This window comes from Pleurodeles waltl, chromosome 1_2 (genome assembly GCF_031143425.1).
Source record: "Pleurodeles waltl isolate 20211129_DDA chromosome 1_2, aPleWal1.hap1.20221129, whole genome shotgun sequence".
Lineage (NCBI taxonomy): Eukaryota > Metazoa > Chordata > Amphibia > Caudata > Salamandridae > Pleurodeles > Pleurodeles waltl.
This window is the reverse complement of record NC_090437.1, coordinates 421,286,432-421,306,848: the sequence shown is the minus strand read 5'-3', so window position 1 is coordinate 421,306,848 and position 20,417 is coordinate 421,286,432.

Genomic DNA, 20,417 nt, shown 5'->3' with positions numbered 1-20,417 from the left:
GCACTAGTCAGCAGTGAGTACAGCAGCAACAGGTGACAGATTCGCATATTTCTTATCCAGGTGATGCTTTTGTACATTTTTAAGACGTATCTCGCGGTTACAAGAGTCATGGGGTTTGTTATCAGAAATAGGCGATGATCTACATTCAGTGAAATACCCACCTGATATAATGCATGAATGCGAGCATTTTGATGATTAATGAGAGAGATTTCCATTTGTTTAGTAAACGAAGGTCAATGTTGTAAAAAATACCCTAATGATATTGCACATTACACAAACTGAGAGATCCTGAAACCCTGCCTTTTATAGGCAGAACCCAGAGGTTTACAGATCTCTCTCTCTACATTCACTGACTTTGTTATGGTGCCTCTTACAATGTCTTAGCTCCCGCAACAAACTACTAAAGACTTTAACAAAAGCCTCTGAAGAACTGTTCATTTCTACTAGCACCAATCGAAGTTCGAGAAGTATGGAAATTGGCCAAAATTAACCCCAGGGGCCTCAAAAAACAGAATGCTGCATTTTTACACACTGTATCAACCATGTATGCCTGGACCATCCAGTTGCAGAATATATGTGCAGATAAATGGAGGATATACATTGGGGACATTGACTATATAGGTGTATTGCCGACGTTCCACATTTTTCCCTAATCCTTTGACTCTCCTTTGGCGATAACTGTAGTGTTGCCCACTTCACATACAGACAACCATCGTACGTAGAAGTCACTCAACTCATTCTTTGAGTGTCTATGTATGAATCTGTCAAGTACAAGATTGTAGTTCACAGGTACTAGGACACATCCTTAGTTACAGTGGCTGAATTTCTTGCAAATAATACCTAGTTACGCTTCTTAGTCTACAATCAATGCAGAGCCTACCAACACCTTTTTTAATCCAATTCACAGCACTAGGAGCAATGTCATCAATGGTATGATGCCCATCCGTGTTCCCTTTATGATTCCCGCCTCCCAATCTACTGAGCCTTCTTCCTAATTGAAGTGTTATGTTGCACCTTAGTCTGACCTTTGTGACCTGTTCGTGTAGCAGCTGGCACAAGAATATTTCTGCAGTGACTGCTTGTCAGCAGCAGGATTGGTTCAGTGTAGTGATGAAAAGTATTTCAGGAAGGCTGTGTAGGCTGTGAAAGGGGGTCTCCAGCCATCGCCCTTTAGTTATGTGGTTGACTAAGCCAGCAGAGAGAGCATAAGGTATAGTCTATGCTCTCCCCACAGCAGTGGTGTATGCCTGCAGAAGATGCACCAACATCTTTGCATTTCCACAAGAAAATATACTCTAGAGCATGGGTACTCACAAACATTTTCCCAGGGGCCACAAAGTTTGGTTTGTGATGTGACCGAGGGCCGCATTGATGCTAGCAGGGTGGCGGGCGGCAGTGCGGAAGTTGGGGGGGGGGGTTGGGGCAGTGGGGTGTGTGCAGTATGGTGGTGTAGGAGAAGCGAAGCATATACATCTACTGGCTGAAATGCATAATGTGAAACCAGAAAACCTGCTATGAATCCTGGCTTCCCCCTTTACCAAAATGTGTGATCCTAGACAATTCTTTTATTTAACTTTCCCTCCTTTTTCTTCATTAGTGCATATAAGGGAATCTCAAAATACATGACTTCAGGATGTGCGCTGTACAAAACCTTCTCCTGTGTTTGATTTAATAAACTATAATAATGTTCATGTATAATAGGAACCCAGGCCATCCAAGGAGCGAATATGAAAACCAATTTGCCTCTTAGTTCAGTGTTGCCATTGTTTTCAAGGGGGTAGAATGAATGTTTCTGGATTTATGTTTGAAAACCATCACTTAAAAAGAAAATGATTCTCCATGCACTGGTATAATCTGATGTACGATGTTGAAACGACTCTGCATGTTAATGATAAACAGTTTTTGATTTTTGAAGAGCCCTTATTATACTTTCACAATTTTGGTGTAGCATGTCTTTAAAAATGAAGGTGTTCCTACAGGTGCTTGACAACATAGTTACTTACTTTCTTTGCCTCCGATTAACATTTAAATAAAGGCATGCCTTTTATTTAACATATTTTTAATCATTATGCAGGGCTGAGTAAACAGCAGCCCAGTCCCGCTGTTGAGCAGGCGGCCACATGTAAAGGTCAGGAGGGCCGCATGCGGCCCCCGGGCCGTACTTTGAGTATCACTGCTCCCGAGAGAGCAACGTACATGTAGATGGCACATCATCCTTTAGTGTTCTTTCGGTGTTCTCAGAAAGGCTATACAGAAAGGGGAGTAGTCAGATAAATCAGACACTAATGCTAGAACAATGACACTGCCACACTGCATAAGTGAAAGCAGACTGGACATACATTTAGTGTAACAGAATACTTAAAACATACATCAGGACACTCATTACCAATGCTTTAGAAAAAAATAAGGTGGCAGCTGCAACTTGAAATTGCTAGCGGTTAGGATTTTAAGTGAAATTAAATAAGTGGGCTCTTTAGAAGGGACGCAGCCTATGTCATTGACCGTGTGGCTTAAAATATCTAAACATTTAACTAAACTGTTACTGCACCCAGATATATATCACAACAACGGACGTGTTACTAAAACCAGCAAAAACTGTTTGCTTTACTGATGCGTATTAGCTGCATAAGATAAATAAGTTACAATGACTTTGTTGTACTAAACATGTTTCAATTTTGCAAATACGAGATTTAGAATTAAGCTTTACTAAGGTTTGTAAAAGGGGCAGAGGTTGGTGTAGTCTCAGTCACTACCATTCATTCCTTTGCCACAGTTTCTTCCTTAGCAGCCTCTCTGTGTCAGACATCTTTCTTCTGCCCACAAACTTCTGAAATCCTCCATTTATATTGCTCATACTTCATCTTTCTCCTCTTCAGCACCATCTTTTCGCTCACACCTGCATGTACTTCCTTGCATCTCCTTCACTTCCCCATGCCTCGTACAGAAACCTGTAAGTACTGCATGTTCTTTACCTTTTGTCTTGTCAATATCTCAGCCTCCCTCACACACTTTCAACAATTACAATTTACATATGTGACCATTGCTCTGTGCACATTACAGAGAGAGCAAGAAATGGGTGAGCATGTATTCTGAATCCTTTTGTGACCCACTGACAGTCACTATCATAAAGTCACAAAGCCTTCAGCTTCAGTTTCAGGCAGGAGCGGCTCCTCCATTAGGGCAGAGGAGCGTTCCCACCTCCCCCCCACCACCCCTGCCAACAGTGTCAGCTGCAAACGTTTACAAGGAAGCAATAATAAACACAGTTTATTATTGTTTCCTTATAAAGGGGCGAGGCCATGGGGGTGGCGTGGAGGGAGGGGGAGTGCATGTGGGGCCAGCCAAACACACATGCGCAGTTGACTCTCTCCAGCCCAGCAACACAGTTGACTGGCGGGAAAGAGCCTGCACAGGCTCCCAGTCTGCCTGAGTGCGCCCTCGCTGGGCACTCCCAGCCAATCCTGAGGAGCGTCAGGATTGGCCACAAGGCACACATTTCCATGGCTTTTCATGGCCATTTAAATATGGCCCTCTTTCATGCAAAACTCTGCATGAAAGGGGTGTTCCATAGGTGTTGCTGTGGGTTTTCCCACACAAAACCCCTGGAATCTGGTGCATTCCCAGATTTACAAGGTTAGGCAAACCTAGGAATGCGTCAGATTCCTATGCCATCCCGGGGTGTTGTAAAAGTGGCTCAACAAGTAGAAATACCTTTTTTCTCCTCGTTTTTTCTCTTTCTATGTGTGCTGCATTCTGCAACACACTAGAAAGAGAGAGGAAAATGCCATTAATGATTGTTTATGTGCAGGAAGGGACATATTCCTGCACATAAGCAATCATCCCTGCAACGCAGGCACTCTTGCATCATGGTGCAAGGATGCCTGCATTGGCGCTAGGCAGCCAATTGTGCACCAGCTCAGTGTAAAGTACAGGGATGCGTCATATTGCTTTAAATACGACGCATCCCTGCACTTTCCTAATGGCACAACACGGCGCAACAACCTGGCTAGTGATGCCATGGTGCGTCATTCTCTTGTAAATATGGGCCTTAGAGGCGATTCTGTTTATAGTACACACCACACAACAGTAATATGCTAAATGGAAAAATACAGTAACACAAGATACTGGAAAAAGAACATACATTTTGGGGGAAAGCAAGAGTATGTGAAACAAGAAAAATGTAAATAGGAACTGCATCTGACCAGGATTGCCTTGAAGGTTTTCACAGTCATTGTTGAGAAATCAAGCAGCTTTCCCTGTAAAGTGAAGGATTCGAACATAGAGCCCAATAGGGACCGGATTCAATGTGAGTTTTTAATTACTGCATGGTCTGACACACTGTGGGGCTCGCCCCACCTAATGCCTCGCTGGGTGTACAAGTGAAAAGGTAACAGTGCATCAAGCTTTGCTTCCAAAGTGTAGAGTCTGCAGTAATTTGGATGCGTGTAGAAACTTGCCTCAGTGTTTTGCAAAGCTGAACGACGTGCATTTCAATCCTACAGACAACCTTGCCGTGGAATAATTAGGGGAAAGTCAGGAAAGCCGAAAGAAGTGTGACTGGAGAGATGAAAAACAATTGTGCCAAAAAAGTGGAATAGAAGGACAGATAATGCGTTAACCTTTAAAGCAGTAGCCAGTGGAATGAAAGGGACTGGACAGACTGGGTATATGTACAGCCCTCCTGAGGCAAGAAATGAGAGAGTGCAAGGGTAAAAGATAGGACAGTATTGTTTCCTTAATACTTTGTTTCCTGGCACATTAATCAAAGGGCTTCATTCCCAGTGCTATTGTTTAATCTGAAGGTATACATGCCAACCGTTTTTTACGATTTAACGAGCCCAGAACTGCTTTTGTAATTCACACGTCCCTTTTGGCCGAACTAAAATGATTTACTGAATCGTCTTCTCTGGATGGGGGTCATCTGTCTGTTGAAGAGCATGGATGAACTGGAAGATCCTGTACGCGCACTGACATACACATTGATAGATATTCACAAATAATGTTCTTCTACGTTCCCTCCCCGGGCATGTTTGGCGATTTACTCCTGTGAGGAAGAGGATTATATATAAATGTCCTGGGCAGAAAAAGAAAGGGAACACCTCCAAAAAGTGGTGGGGCTATGGTGACGGGGTTTTCTGTGAGGGGAATAATATTTTCCCAATAGAAAAGAACAACGTTATTTCTATTTTCTTTATTTACGTGCAAAAATATACAGTTGCGTGTTTTAGATGCAAAAAGATCATCCACAGCATATTTTCAGGGTTGCAGCTGGAAAGCTACATACAACTTGCTTAGATTTTGAGGTGTCGCCCAGAAAAGCGTTGCCAACTCTCCCAAGTAACTAGAAATCTGCACTCATAGGAGGTCGGGAAACTAAGGTGTATATTTCCGAATATTTTTAACAATTCCACTCATTATATTTTACCCAATAACACGTAAACCACGAGGAGCATTAACCTCTCTTTGCATTTTTCTCTATGTACATAAATGCTGATGTCTTGGTTCCATCCCACACACAACTTTCTGTTTGTACATTTTTTGGACCAATTGCTGTGTTAATCTAAATTAATTTTGTGGTCCGTTTTTTGTGTTTCTCTATGAGCTACAATGTTTTTGTTGTACTTTTTAGAGGATAGATTTGTAAATATGTGCCACATAATGCACAATTGTATAGCACTGTAACTTTCAAAATATGTTTGAACTTTTGAAACTCATTTGATTTGGTGAAATTAGTTTTATGATTAAGCTTGGGGCCTATTGCGTTGAAAGACCCTTGAAAGCTAATCGACCACTGTTGGATGTGCTTCAAATACAAACCTATACATACCCCAAAACCACACACTTTGTACATGTATTAAAGACTTGATAGATAATCTCAAGTGTGATATTACAGGCTTGAAAACCAGTCATATCACTTAGCCCTGCTGTAGTTGTTCCAGAATTTTTTGGCAGCACGTGAAATTTTACTGTTTGTGATGACTGTAAGCTGCATTATTTACTTAGATGTCAGCAAAGCGCGCCTTTATGTAAATATTGTCATATCTTGGCAATGAACAGAAGCAAAAAAATTATTTACTGAAATAAAATGAACGAACATGAAGGCCAGGCTGCCCGCACCATATGGGCAAAGACTGCCATCTCTTGGATTGTAATGAAACGACACCATTTGCCTCTCGAGGCCGTACGAAAACGGCTGCTGGGGTAAAAGACTAGTGTATTATAGAGATGCTAGATAAATGTTAGTTCAGTCAGTTTCGGTTGACCTTGTCTGTCTTAAAAGTTAAATACAGAGCTGGAGAATGGATGCTGTGACAACGCTTGATTTTGTAACTTGGCAAGCCTAGGCTTTATTTAATTTCATCAGCGCACACAAGAGATTTCAAATTGACCTCATCCCTGACATGCCTCTCCATCGTATCAGTAGGTTTTGAAGGCTAATGCTCTTTGTGGAGAAGAAGGTAACGATGTTTTATGTCTCGAAATGAAATGAAACATTTCTTGTAACTGCATAAAGGACAGAACAGCTCGCCGAAGCCTTCGACTGCGCCATTACAGGGAGCGCATGAATCAATGTGCCTGTGGCTTCGGAGTCACACATGCAGTATTTATGAATGTCATCCGAAAGAGAAATGTTTGAAAGTGACGGGGTGATGAACGTGAGATTCAATAATAACATTTACCAATCAGCATGTTTTCACTTTCCCGTGTCCATGAGAATAGATTTTGCTGCAGATTTTTCCCTTGTGACTAACTGACACGTTCAACATACAATATGATTGAAAAACGAAGTAACGCTTTATAGACTTATCGAGCTTAGAAACTTGGATTCCTGGCCATAGCCAACTCGTGCAAATAAATTCAGTTCTACTCCACGCCTGATAGAAGGCTATTTTTATGGTGAATTATGAATGATTTGCCCTTTCCAGGCATGATGTTTAAGGCATATTTGCAACCACAGTTGATAAAATGGGGGGTCGTGGTGAGGAGGTGGGGAGTGGGGGTTGATTTAGGAACAGCATGGTATGCAGGCTAACAGTGCAGCGTAACACTACGGCCGAGGCCCCCATTAAAATTAGAGACATAAAGGGCCATATTTACAAGAAAGTTGTGCATTACTAGTAATGCGCCACTTTTCTTGCTGCCCCTAACGCCACCATGGTAGCACCTTATTTACAATACGGCGCACCATGGTGCATGTTCGGGGCAATAGATCATTTTTTGAACGCTATTGAAATGCTATACTAGATTAGCATAAAAAAAGATGCTAATCCAGTATAGTGTTAAGAGGCCCTTTGAAATCAATGGGAGCCTCATTTTAATGCCTGCTTTAAGCAGGCATTAAAACTGATGCTAGAAACGGCGGAATCTAATCTTGTAGATTCCATTACGCCATTGATAGCGACCCTCTAATGATGGAATGCCCTCTTTGCATACATCGTGCATATATTATGCATGATGTGGCGCAAAGGGTTTACAAGGTGGTGCAAACCTACTTTACGCCTCCTTGTAAATATAGCGCTATAGAAGTGGCCCATTAGTGTCACATTTGCAGGATTTTTTTTGCCTCAAAGGGGCGCAAGGGCCTTGTAAATCTGGCCCTTTGTTCAGCCTATGGCTAAGCGCAGAGGACACTGAGCACATGGCTCGACCGTTTGCAGGCCTTTATCCTTCTTCTCCCAGAGGGCGCTGGGCTAGTTAGGATGAGTAAAATTCAAATGCGCACCTTGCCTTTTTCAGGCAGGCATTAGGCCCAGCACCACTTTCCCAAGAGCCTACTGGGCCTAGCTTCCGGTCCTTCTCAACATTTCTGCCTGCAAGGCTTGGCCATGGAGACTGGTGAGGATGACAGTCAGCCGTGTTGATTGTAACGCGGTCAGAGTACGTAACCAGTGACCCAGCACTTGACTCATATCATGGTGGGAATGGAGAAAGACATAAAACTTTGAGATCTCTCTATCCTTGCAAAGGACTCATATCTGCTAGTCAAGTGTAGGAGAGCAACGGGCCAGTTACTGGTGACAACGGTAGCTGAGTGGGGTCGCCTTATAATGTTGGGTTCCTAATGACCCTAATAAAGAACCATCAATTCCTTCAAAAATATTCCTTGTGAAGATAAACGATCACTTTTGGGACCTTCAAGAACCCCTCCTTAGATATAAATTAACCCAACAAGCAAAATCTTGAGGTTTGTCACTCAAAGAGAGTAGGACAGGAGGATATGGAAGAGGAAACAGTTGACTGTCATTTAAATAGGTGGCCCAAAGCTGATCAATAAGCGCCTTGCGATGAGCCTGGATTTCACCAAGTTCTGGTGTGTCAGACAGAAACATGACACATCTCACATATAAATGAAACTGCAAACCTGTTTAGTGCCGCTGGCTGCAAGACATCCTCATGCCATGGGGCAAGTGAACACCATTCCTGAAGTAGCTAAATTGTTGAAGCAAGCAGCCTAGTTCACTAGAGATCAATAGTTGCAACATAAATTAACTGACAAGGAAGTTTTCCTGTGTATTATCTTAAATGTTTCAGAAAATGTATAAAGGTTTGTACTGGAATGTAGCTGTATATGATATATAGAGTCATTCTGCGATAAACATGACAAATAGCAAAGCCAGTTTTGCGGTATGTTTTCCTAAATATATATATATATATGAGTAGGTTAAGATGCACTGGCTAACCATTCTTTTTATGCACAGAGTATTAAATAAAGTCACCGAAGTCAAGCCTAGCAGAAAATCTGAAAAAAAGGACACGTCCTATTGTGCCACCAGAATATTTTATTTTCCTGAGTAGCAGACTCATACATATGTGCTTGCAAATATCGTAGCACCTTGTGATCCACAATGGAGTCTGAGTGAAAATGTGGTGCATTGGAGTGGGTCTAAATAGTGTGACAGAAAATTGTGAGCATCCACCAATCAGCATTACATACTTCCTGGGCCTGATTCATAAAACGCACTAAAAGTACAGGCAAAGATGTACATCTTCATCAGAACGTCCTTTTACATTTTTTTAAACTCACTTCCTAGAATTACAGGAAGAAAGTTGTACCAGATGCAGGTTTCCAGGCTAACCTTGGGAATGTAATTTGACCCTCTGCTTTGGGCTGCTATTCATATATATCTACAAAGTTTAGATTTCTTCACATATCGATGAACAATAGTCCCATTTTTTCCATGCTGGGGAAACAACTTCCTAATGGGAAAATAGGGTTCCCACACCTTCATCAGGTGTCGGGGTGATTTATTCCCCTTCTTATCCTGGAATTTTACAACCATGTCCATGGTTAGAAGGAGTTATTTGTGACTATTCACAAATTTACAAGGCAAACCAAGCCTTTTAATGCCCATCTCTTGCAAGGGGCTTACATTTGTGGATTTTTCTGCATTCTTGATTAAAAAACTCCACAGTACTGAATGCATTTACGCCTGCCAGGGATCCTTTTGTGAATTCTTGTCAGGGGTTAGATGTATACATTTATGTTAATGACAGGAAATTCCTTGAAGAATAGGGCCCACTGTCCATAGTACTGGGCATAAATTGGTATTGGTAAATTAATATTTCTGATTATAGGTGTTCTCTGAAGAATTTCTGATTTGGTTATGTTTGAAAGGCTGAGCCAATGGTGTTTTGTTGTTCTGGGCCCTGTGCTCACAGTGACCTTTTGGATGCTTTTGCATCATTAGCGCCTATTGTTTTTCTGCATTCTGGTAAAATATTGATTCCTTGGAGCATATTAATGACATAGGGCTTAATTCTGAGTCAAGCGGTCCTAGGATGGCAACACCAGCATGGGAGGTCAGACCGGTGCTGCTGTAATGGTCCCATGTCCACAATACGACCATGACAGACTGACTGCGGGTGCAGGTTGCAATCAGCCCGGGCGGCACTGCATGCAGCGCTACCCTGCTGATTACAACCTGGTTCTCTGCCAGACTTTTCATGGCAGTGCAGGGTTGATTAAAAATTGGTAGCCATGGATGATGCCTGGGAAATCCAGAGGTGCTGTATTAAAGAGATCACAGTGAACCAGGCGCTGAATCAGTACTGCAGCTGCAAGACAGGTCCTGCGTCAGTTCTCCAGGGTAGGGGCTGTGTCGATTCTTCAGCTGCGAGACAGGCACTGCATTGATTCTTCCGGCCCGGCACGTTGATGCATAGATTTTCTCCTTCAGATTACCAGCTGGAACTTCCAAGGGCCTAGGGATTGGAGTTGCCACCACTTGGCAAGTTAGGAATCTCAGAAAAGGACCTTAGTCACTGGCAGATGAAGCCTTTTATGTCTCTGAGACTTCTTAACAGAAAGCAAGTTCCGTCCAAGCCCTTCGAGAGCCTTTGGAAGCAGGATGTAGAAAGCAAAGTCCAGTCCATTCAATTCCAGGGTAGAAGCAGCAAGCAGCAGGCCAGCAGAACAAAGCACAGCCAGAGTGGCAGTCCCTCCTGCAGCATCCAGCTCTTCTTCCAGACAGAATTTCCTCAGTCCAGAAGGATTCTAAATATGTGGTACAGTACTGTTAGACTTGGCATGCATCCTTGGTGTGGTCTCCCCTAACTTTTTGCCTCTGTTTCCCATGTTGTTGATGTATGCTGGACTCTGTTTTTGCTGTATTGAATACTCTGGGCACTTCACCACTGCTATCCAGTGCTAAAGTGCAAGTGCTCCCATGTAAAATTTATGTGTAATTGGCTTACCATGATTGGCATGTTTGATTTACTAGTAAGTCCCTAGTACAGTGCACTAGAGGTGCCCAGGTCAGAAAACACACGATCCAGGGTCCGCTGCTGTCCATTAGTGTTAGCCATGTTAGCTGCCTCGGTATTACTGAATAGGGAAGCTCTGCTTCAAAATCTATAAACAGCTGTTACAGCAGGAGGCTTTCAAAACTGATGGACCTGGGGGAAAAAAGACTATCCCACCACCCCTTTCTGATGGACTTGAGCATCACTAAGGGTGAATACACTTTAAAGGCTGTGTTTGAAGACTGTGCTGCTCTTTCACAGGCTCTTGTGCATAGCTGCATAAAGGGTAGCCTGATTATGCCACTCTAAAGCACCAGCTAGGGCCTTTCAATGCACTCAGGCGTGCTTCATGATGGTAGTGTGTGACGTGAGAACAGCATTGTCTTCTGCACAGAATACTCTCTGTTGCAAAATACTAGAAGTGCTCAGATGGAAATGTGGTTGCAGAGCAACAATTAGACTGGATATTGCTTAACTACTGTTTCAGAAACCTTTTTTGGATACTGAGGGAGAATGTGAAATAACAGTTTAGGAAAGGTGAACACTTCGGAGCTTTTTTAGAAGCACCTTGCGTCACTTTTTATATCGGGGAAAAGTGACGCACCGGCGACGCAGGGGGCTTGTAAATAAGCCCCTTTGTTTGGCAAACGTCATCCTCGAAATCTCATCAAACAGATTTTATGTGTCCTGCTTTCCACCACTGATAACCCCTCTGGACCCCCAGCATTTGCGAATCAAATCTGTCAACTGAAGACAGGAAAATGCCTTCCGTTTGAGTGAAAGTAACATAAGAATTTGTTAGATAGGCGGCCTAGAATTTCTATAGCCTGGAGATTGGACAGTGAAAGCATCTTCCGAATATCCTTCCAGGCAGCTGTTTCCAATAGCTGTTTCGTAGGTTCCGAAGCTCTGAAGAAAGAGGCATAATCATGCCGCCATGGACCTGCCTGTTATACTGAAGTTATGCCACTTGCTGGGTGGTGGGCATGGGTGGGGGGTGGCTTCCCTGCGCACCTAAAGAGAAACTGTTTGTATTTAAAAGAGCAAGATTGGTCGGAGAATAACCATTAGTAGTGTGCACAAACCAGCCTGACTGTCGGCGTGGAGCTGTACGTAGCAATATAATTATGAATGTTTCGTTTTATAAAGCAGAATAATTATTCATAGGACAAAGCTATATTCTCAAAGAGGAATCTTTCACACCTGTTTTAGCTCATTATTGGTTTGAGGTTTTATCTTGACGGAATTGGAGATTGTTCAGCCTCATAACAAGATATTACTGGAAGCGATTTTTGAAATCACGTCTCAGCGGAATTTCAGATATCATGAAAAGGCAAGCAACCTTCAAAATCATCAAGGATTCAAACATTTCACCAGAATATCTGAAAAGCAAAAGAAAACGGAAAAAATAAGAGCAGCGTTTGTAAGGCGTTGGACATTATTCTCGGCTATGGAAAATTTCCAGGCGATATTACAGCACTTTCCCAGGTAGCTAAATTGTGACATAGTGAATAGGACTGTTGCTTTTGGAACTGAGTACCAGCTTTTAATCCTGGCGTAGCTCTATATTCTTTTAAAATCTGCTAAACCATGAGGCTGTAACCTCAGAAAAAGTAGGGGCATATTTGAGAAAAGTGGCGCTGAACAGAGTGCAGCCCCACATTTCTTGCTACCCTTAGCGTCCCCCCTAATGCCATCATGTGGGCACCATATTCAAAATACGGTACACCATGGCGGTAGTTAGGGCATCATAAATGTTGACGCTAGTCCAGAACTATGCAGCATTAGCGTAAAAAATGTTATCGCTAATCCTGCAAAGCCCATTGAGGCCCATTGTAATAAATAGTGTGCCACCTTTTGAGCAGGCGTTAAAAGTGGCGAAAAAAATTATGTAAAGAAATCTCTAATGGTGGAACAACCCCTTTGCATACATTATGCAGCACAAAAGGTTACAAAATGGCGCAGTGCATGCATTGCGCCACTTCGTAAATATGGTGCGGGGATGTGGCCCACTAATGTGGCACCAGGAGGCGCTAGGAGTTCCTAAATATGCCCCTTATTGTTGGCAACTGCAAATTGCCGTTTGGTAACCACTAAACCTAATTTCTAAATTGTTAATAGCTTAACAAATCGCAATGCATTTATCAATGGATACCGAATCATTATTTTCAAGGATCATTTTTAGAACATTCCTTCCAAATTGCAGTTACTTATAAATAGCATCAATGAAACATTGAAAACTAACAATATGTAAAAGGAGCTAGTAACTCAGTCAAAATAGTGAATCTTTGTGAATGTTAAAGAAAACATGGGGGGGGAGTAGGCAGTGCCTACTCTGAAACAGTCAGTTTTTTTAAAAAAAAGTAGACTTTTCTTATTAAATGCTGACCCTTTTCCGTTAGGGAAGCCCGGCTGCTTTAAAATAAAGTTTACTTTATGTAAACGTGATTACTGAAATGGTGATCTGCTAACCCTACCAAGATCATCCTTGTGATGGCCTTTAACTGGTGTGAGTCTCAATTTGAGGTCTACCACATTAATAATTATGAGATATTTTGGGTTGCTACGTACTTGAGGAATTTTGGGAACCAACCTTTTACATAGGTTGGTTGGCAAAATCTGAATCGATTTGCAAACCATCTGCGCACAATTTGTAGTCACTTTTCAGGAATCAATTCTTAGTACATCTAGCACTAAGGGGGAAATTTATACTCCGTTTGCGCTGAATGAGCGTCACAAATTTTGACGCACATTCAACACAAACCGTGCGCCATATTTATACTATGACGCCCGTCCTCAGTGTGTGTAATTTTTTGGATGCGGGAAACTGCCTTGCGTTAATGACATGCAAGGTAGGCGTTCCAGCCCAAAAAATGACTTTAAGGCCTGTGCGCCTTATTTATACTCCGGCGTCATTTTGATGCACAGGAGGAGGCGGGCCTTAAAAAACTGTGCACAGCCTGATGTGCGCCGTTTTTTAACGTATGGGTGAGAGCAGGCGTTAAGGGACCTGTGGGCTCCCTTCCATGGTCTCTGACCATGGAAGCAGTCCAGTGGTGCCTTTTCCGGCCCCCAGGGACACCTCCTGCCACCCTTGCCGACCCCTGGAGGACACCCATGGATGAGGGACCCATCCCAGGTAAGTACAGGTAAGTTCAGGTAAGTATTATTATAATTTTTTTTCAAAGTGGCATAGGGGTGCATAATTTGGGACCCCCTACATGCCACTGTGCCCAATGGCCATGCCCAGGTGACAGAAGTCCCCTGGGCATGGCCATTGGGCAAGGGGGCATGGCTCCTGTCTTTGCTAAGACAGGAGTAATTTCAATGGGGGTTGTGCGACAAAAAATGGCGCAAGTCCAGTTTGAGCCATGATTTTTTACTCAAACCTGACTTGCACCATTTTTTGACGCAGGACCCCCATTTTCCCCTACACCGGCGCTGCCTGTTTTAAGTCATCAATTCTTAAATATGGCATGGCGGGTAGGAATGGCGTTAGCCTGCTGTAAATTTGTTGACGTAAACCAGCCCCAGCGCTGGTTTGCGTCAAAAAGTATAAATATGGGCCTAAATCTCCCTGTTCCTAAAAAAACAAAACAAAAAAATATATAAGGAAGTCTCATTCCATTATGAAGCACTCAATTGCCCAAAGTCCAAACTCATGATATTTGAAACAGCAAAGAAATTGAGTTTGAATGGAGAAACCTAAATGTCAGTAAAAGTGAAAATTCAATGGGTTGAGACCAAGCAAGATATATAAACACAAAATGGCAACTGGGCCTGAAAAAATTGGACTTAGGATGGAAACCATTACTAAAGTCTACCTCCGGTATCCGAAGAGAATTTGAATAGAAGCCTCACCCACTAATAGTGGCATGTTTCATCATTAGCGCCTATCCACACCACATTAGGCTGATACCACCAAGGTGGACTCAACTAGATTTGGAGTTCTTTAATAAAGTATTTTGCTGGATAGAAGCAAGGATCCAGGCAGGAAGAAGACTGTAAAATACCTCATGGTATACCCAAAGGAGATTCCTTTTATTCTAGAGTTGCAAGGGTATAGGTAAAAACAGAAAGTGAGGTTTTATGGGGACTTAGGGGCATATTTATACTCTGTTTGCACCGAATTAGCGTCATTGTTTTTACTCTAATTCGGTGCAAAACAAACTCCATATTTATACTTTGGTGCTAGACCTGTCTAGCGCCAAATTTATGGAGTTAAAGTCATTTTTTGGACGTGGAAACTTACCTTGCCTTAATGAGATTCGAGGTAGGCGTTCCCATGCAAAAAATGACTCTATGGCCTTAACGCCATATTTATACTCCTGTGCAAAAATGGTGTACGGGAGGGAGCAGGTGTCAAAAAATGGTGCAAAGCTTGCTTTGCCCCATCTTTTAACGCCTGGGACAGGGCAGGCGTTAGGGAAACTGTGAGCCTATTTCCATGGTGAAACACCATGGAATAAGCCCACAGGTGCCCTCCCTAGACCACAGGGACACCCCCACCCACACCAGAGGGACAGCAGAGGATGTGGGACCCCATCCCAGGTAAGTAAAGTGCCATAGGGGGGCCTGAAATGGGCCCCCATACATGCTACTGGGTGCAATGGCCATGCCCAGGGGACCCTGCTCCCCTGTGCTGGCCATTGGGGTGGTGTGCATGCTTCCTGTCTTTTTTATGTGGTATGGATGATTTTGCATCAGAAAATGACTCTAGGCAGGTTGGAGTCATTTTGTTTTTACTCTAACCTGCCTAACATCATTTTTTGGTGCAAAACCCCCTTCTTCCATACCGCCAGTCCCACCTGACTAATGTCATTTTATTTTTTACACCAGCCCACCCTTTGCACCAGCTTGCACCATTCCATAAATATGGTGCCCGGCTGGAGCACAGAAATGGTGCAAGCCGGTGCTAAACTTTCTGGTGCAAAACTGCATTAGTGCAGTTTTGCCCCAAAAAGTATAAATCAGGGCCTTAGTGTCCCAAAAAAACCTTCATTACACCAACATGTTTTGGAACTCGCCAAGAGTCCATCCAGGTCTGGGGACTTTGTCAGGGCTGTCAAACTGTCCATTCCTGTCTTCACATGTACTCCATGCATAGTTGTGAGGCTTAGTGCTCTCAAATAAACTAAAAGTGACTTCTCATTCAGATGTACCTAGAGAAATACAAAATAAATCAAGAAAAATAGGATAATCAATTAATAGTGGTTATGCATTACTATAATACCAATCATGTAGTTGGTCATGAGAGGAAGTTTCCTGTCCTGTAAATACATAAGAGTTTTTTTCCACTGAGGAGGAAAATAAATTATAAGGCTATTTCAGCCTACCAAACAGAAACCTAGGTCGCAGTGGCGGTTGGACCGCCAATGTGGCGGTTGTGCCACGGTCAGACTGCCAGCATTGCTAGATCATGATTTTTTGTCGTTCTGGTGGTGCTGGCGGTTCTAACCCACCAGGGCAGAACTGCAAGCAGCGCTGCCCTGGGGATTACGAGTCCCTTCTCCACCAGCAAATACGTGGTGGTAGCCCCGCCATGTAAAGACTGGTGGAGACAGGGTGCAGGGGGCCCCATGGAGGCCCCTGCACTGCCCTTGCACTTGGCATGGGCAGTGCAAGGGCACCCCTGAATTTACATTTTCAAGATTACTAAATGATAGAAAAGATTATCATTGTTGATAAACACTGTTAATCAATTTCAAAGCTCCCACAAATGTATTTTACATGAGTATTAAATTGCTACCAGAGCCGTAAAAAAATGAAGTGTATTAATTCCCCAGCCCTGCAGACCCTGGGTCAGAGGCTCCAAATGTTGAAAAAGGGCTTGCTTTGTCAAGGTACTGGTCACCACTGCTCCTACCTAGAGGAACTGCTGCAGACCACTGTGTAACAGCCTTGGTACGCCCCAAGGGAGTTTAAGAGGCTACAGGTGGTTGAATGGTGCATGACGGATGATGCCCATGCACCTGTGACTCCTGGGCCTTCTGGGGAATGTTCCCAATAGTTTTTTCAAAGGTCAATAATGATATAGTGATTAATAGTTCGCATTACTAAGGTATTATGTCATTATTTTAAGAGGTTAGTTATGCAGTCCTGTCTGGGACACTGATTAAAGTACTGTGGGCAGATGCATAAAACAAAAGTGAAGAGTGAAGCGCATGGCCCTAAAATCACTAGGCTTTCTGGGAACTGCAGTCCAGACGTTTCTTTGACCGCGGATCCCATGTCTTTTAGATGGGTTCACATGTTTTTTTAAAAAAAGTATGCACTTTGTAATGTTAAAATGTTAGGGTTGTGCTTATTCATGAATTTGAATATTAATGTACATCATCATGGAAAAATGAGGGGTGAGTTGGTTGAAACTGAGGATAGCAGTGAGGTGCACACACTGATTAGTGGTAATAGAGACAGAGCCTGTTCAATATGTTGGGTCACTGTTGTTCCAGTACAGTTGAATTGTATATGCTGGTGCTTCTCTAATTTCAAGTCAGAGTCCTGGACTGATTAGGGGTTGTAGGAAAGTGGAGTATTATGTGGTTTGGGGTTAGTCATCAACATGTAATGCTCTCACAATGCCCCAGAGATGGTCCTTGGATTCAAACTAGTAAATCCTTAGCTTAGTCCTGGAAGTGTGTCAAAGAGCAGTCAGGCTTTACTTAGAGAAACGTATTAAGCATTTCACAGCACAAACATGGACAATAAGTAATTGATATGACTCGAAAGAAATCTGACACAAATTTATAAAAATAGAGCTTTTTTATCTTAATTTAGACACCAAAATGAACAGAATTGAACAAGTATCACCTGAGTTATGGATTTTAGAAGCAGTTTAAAAATACAGCAGAGCTGGCTTTTAAACAGTGCCTTGAAGTCAATGGGAAAAATATCACTGGCGTGAAATCAGTGTTTCCAAAAATGCACTTAGACAGTGAGTTGTGTGGAACCCTTACAGGTCCTAGGACCAGATCATGGCAGTCAGTACAGTTTTACCTGGCCCGTAGCATCCAGGTGCATCCTTTTTGACCTACTATTCTGGAAATCGAAAGTGTGCTAGGTAAACTATTCAACTATTTCCTCTATAACCCTCATTCCTTCTGCATTGTTGACTTCCTTCTTCCCCCAGCAGCCAGGCTTGTTTCCATTTTATTCTGGATCTGTGTAAAATTATTTCTGTGAGCGTTTCTATTTAAATGAATTTCCTTCACTTTGGGAAACATTATTGTATTCAAAACACTGACTCTGGATGATGAGCATTCCTCAGATTACACTTTACATCAATACTTCCTTGTCCTTAAATTATACTTAATTTGAAAAACAATTTATGTTTTGGTTTCCTAACTTCTTATTTTATCTGATTGTTCCTGTAAGCTGGAAAGATGGCGATCTAAGCACAGCAAGCCTTGTGCTGATGCTATTTTGTGGAAAATACAAACACTTTCTTGAAGAGCACTTGTTTACATTTTTCCCACAAAAGCCAAAATGTTGCTTTATTTTAGAAGTTTTCACGATTCCTCTGGTGAGATATCCAAACCCTTGATACCTTTAAAATCCCCAGGAGACACATTTGGTGTGGTTATTTGTTTCTACACAAAATGTAATGAAGGTTTAAATGCAGGGTACTGCCAACATCCAATAAAGATGTCAGCACTAGGTGGGGAACGACCTGTCAGTCAATAGCTTAATGTAATATTTAGTACACAAAACATGTTAAACCACATTAGGCAAGCATCCCCAATCCTGAAGAAATTATGGGGCATATTTAAGAAAAGTGGTGCTTTTCTTGTGGCCCTTAGCACCCCCCTAATACCACCATGTGTATGCCGTATTTAAAATGCGACACACCATGGCGGTAGTTAGGGGACTAGCGTCAGAATGTTTGACCCTAGTCCGTCACTTTGCATGATTAGCGTAAACAATTCTGACACTAATCCTGCAAAGCACCCAGAGGCCCATTATAACCAATGGAAGCCTCACTTTAATTACTTCTCTGAGCATGCATAAAAAGTGCCGAAAAAAATGTCTAAAGGAAATCTCTTTTTTTTTGGCTCCCCTAATGGGGGAACGCCCCCTTTGCATACATTATGCCTGGTGCAGGCATAATGTAGCACAAAGAGTTACAAAGTGGTACAATGACTGCATTGCACCACTTTGTAAATATGGCGCAGCCTTTTTAGCTTTCCAGTGCCACACTAGCATAAAAAAATGTTGCTAATGTGGCGTTTTTTAATGGCGCCAGGGGCTCTTAAATATGCCCCTATGTCTGTGGGTAATTGTGCATCTCTATACAGTGGCCAGAGCGTTTTTTTATCTTTTCAGACAGCTTTTGCAATGAAAGCCTGTGTCCAGTCCCCCAAATGAGTTCCTTGAACTAGTTTAGTATTTGTCGTGGTGTAAACTTATCAATTATGGATAGTGACCTCTGATTTTTCCTCATCTTTCCCCTTTGATATTTGTCATTAAACGTTTTGAAACTTTATTAACAATTTCTAATAAATAGTACAATACTTAAATGTGCTGTACTTACTTTCAAAACAACATACCACATTTGTCTGAAAGGGATGTTGTGTGGCAATAAAAAATAAAGGCCCTCATTATGACATTGGCGGTAAGTGCCGCTTACTGCCATGCTGACTGCCGCCAACATACCGCGACTGCGGTGGTATACCGCCACCCATATTATGACCCACACATAGAAATCTACCACTATACAGACACACACACAAGTCCGCCAGCCCAAAGGTCAGTGATAAAATGGTGGTACCAAAACCCACAACGTTACGCCAACAGAAATACGCCCACAGCATTATAACCCACGAATCACCACAGCGGATATTCAACCGCGGTATACCATTGGCGGTACATACCGCCGCGCTCAAAATACACACACACTAACAAACCACCACTACATTGGTCAATTTGAATAACACACACCTGACACCCATTCACACACCAAACCCACACATGCACACCACTATAAAACACACACCCACATTACCCACAACCCTTTACCACTACAAACAATTTACAACAGAGAGAGAGACACGCCAGGAGCACTCACAGAACCAGAGTCACAGACCACCATCACCCATACACCATCCACGCACCTCACAGCACACACCCCAACACATCACTCCACACACACTCACACACACCACACAAACTACACCCATGTCACCACAAAGACACCCCAGGTTCTCTGAGGAGGAGCTAGGGGTCATGGTGGAGGAAATCATACTGGTAAAGCCATAGCTATTCGGATCACAGGTGCAGCAGACATCCATCGCTAGGAAGATGGAGCTATGGCGGAGAGTCGTGGACAGGGTCAACACCGTGGGACAGCACCCCAGAACAAGGGATGACATCAGGAAGAGGTGGAAAGACCTACGGGGGAAGGTGCGTTCTGTGGTTGCAAGACAACAGCTAGCTGTACAGAGGACTGGCGGTGGTTCCTCACCTTCTCCCCCACAACTAACAACATGGGAGGAGCAAGCCTTGGCAATCATGCATCCTGAGGGCCAGGCAGGAGAAGCAGGAGGACTGGACTCTGGTAAGTCAAATCTTTACTACTTTCACACCCCCACCTGCATGCCATCACATACCCCCCACCCTCACACTCACTCCCATCACTCCACCACCTCCCACATACCCCACCATCACACCCCACCCCT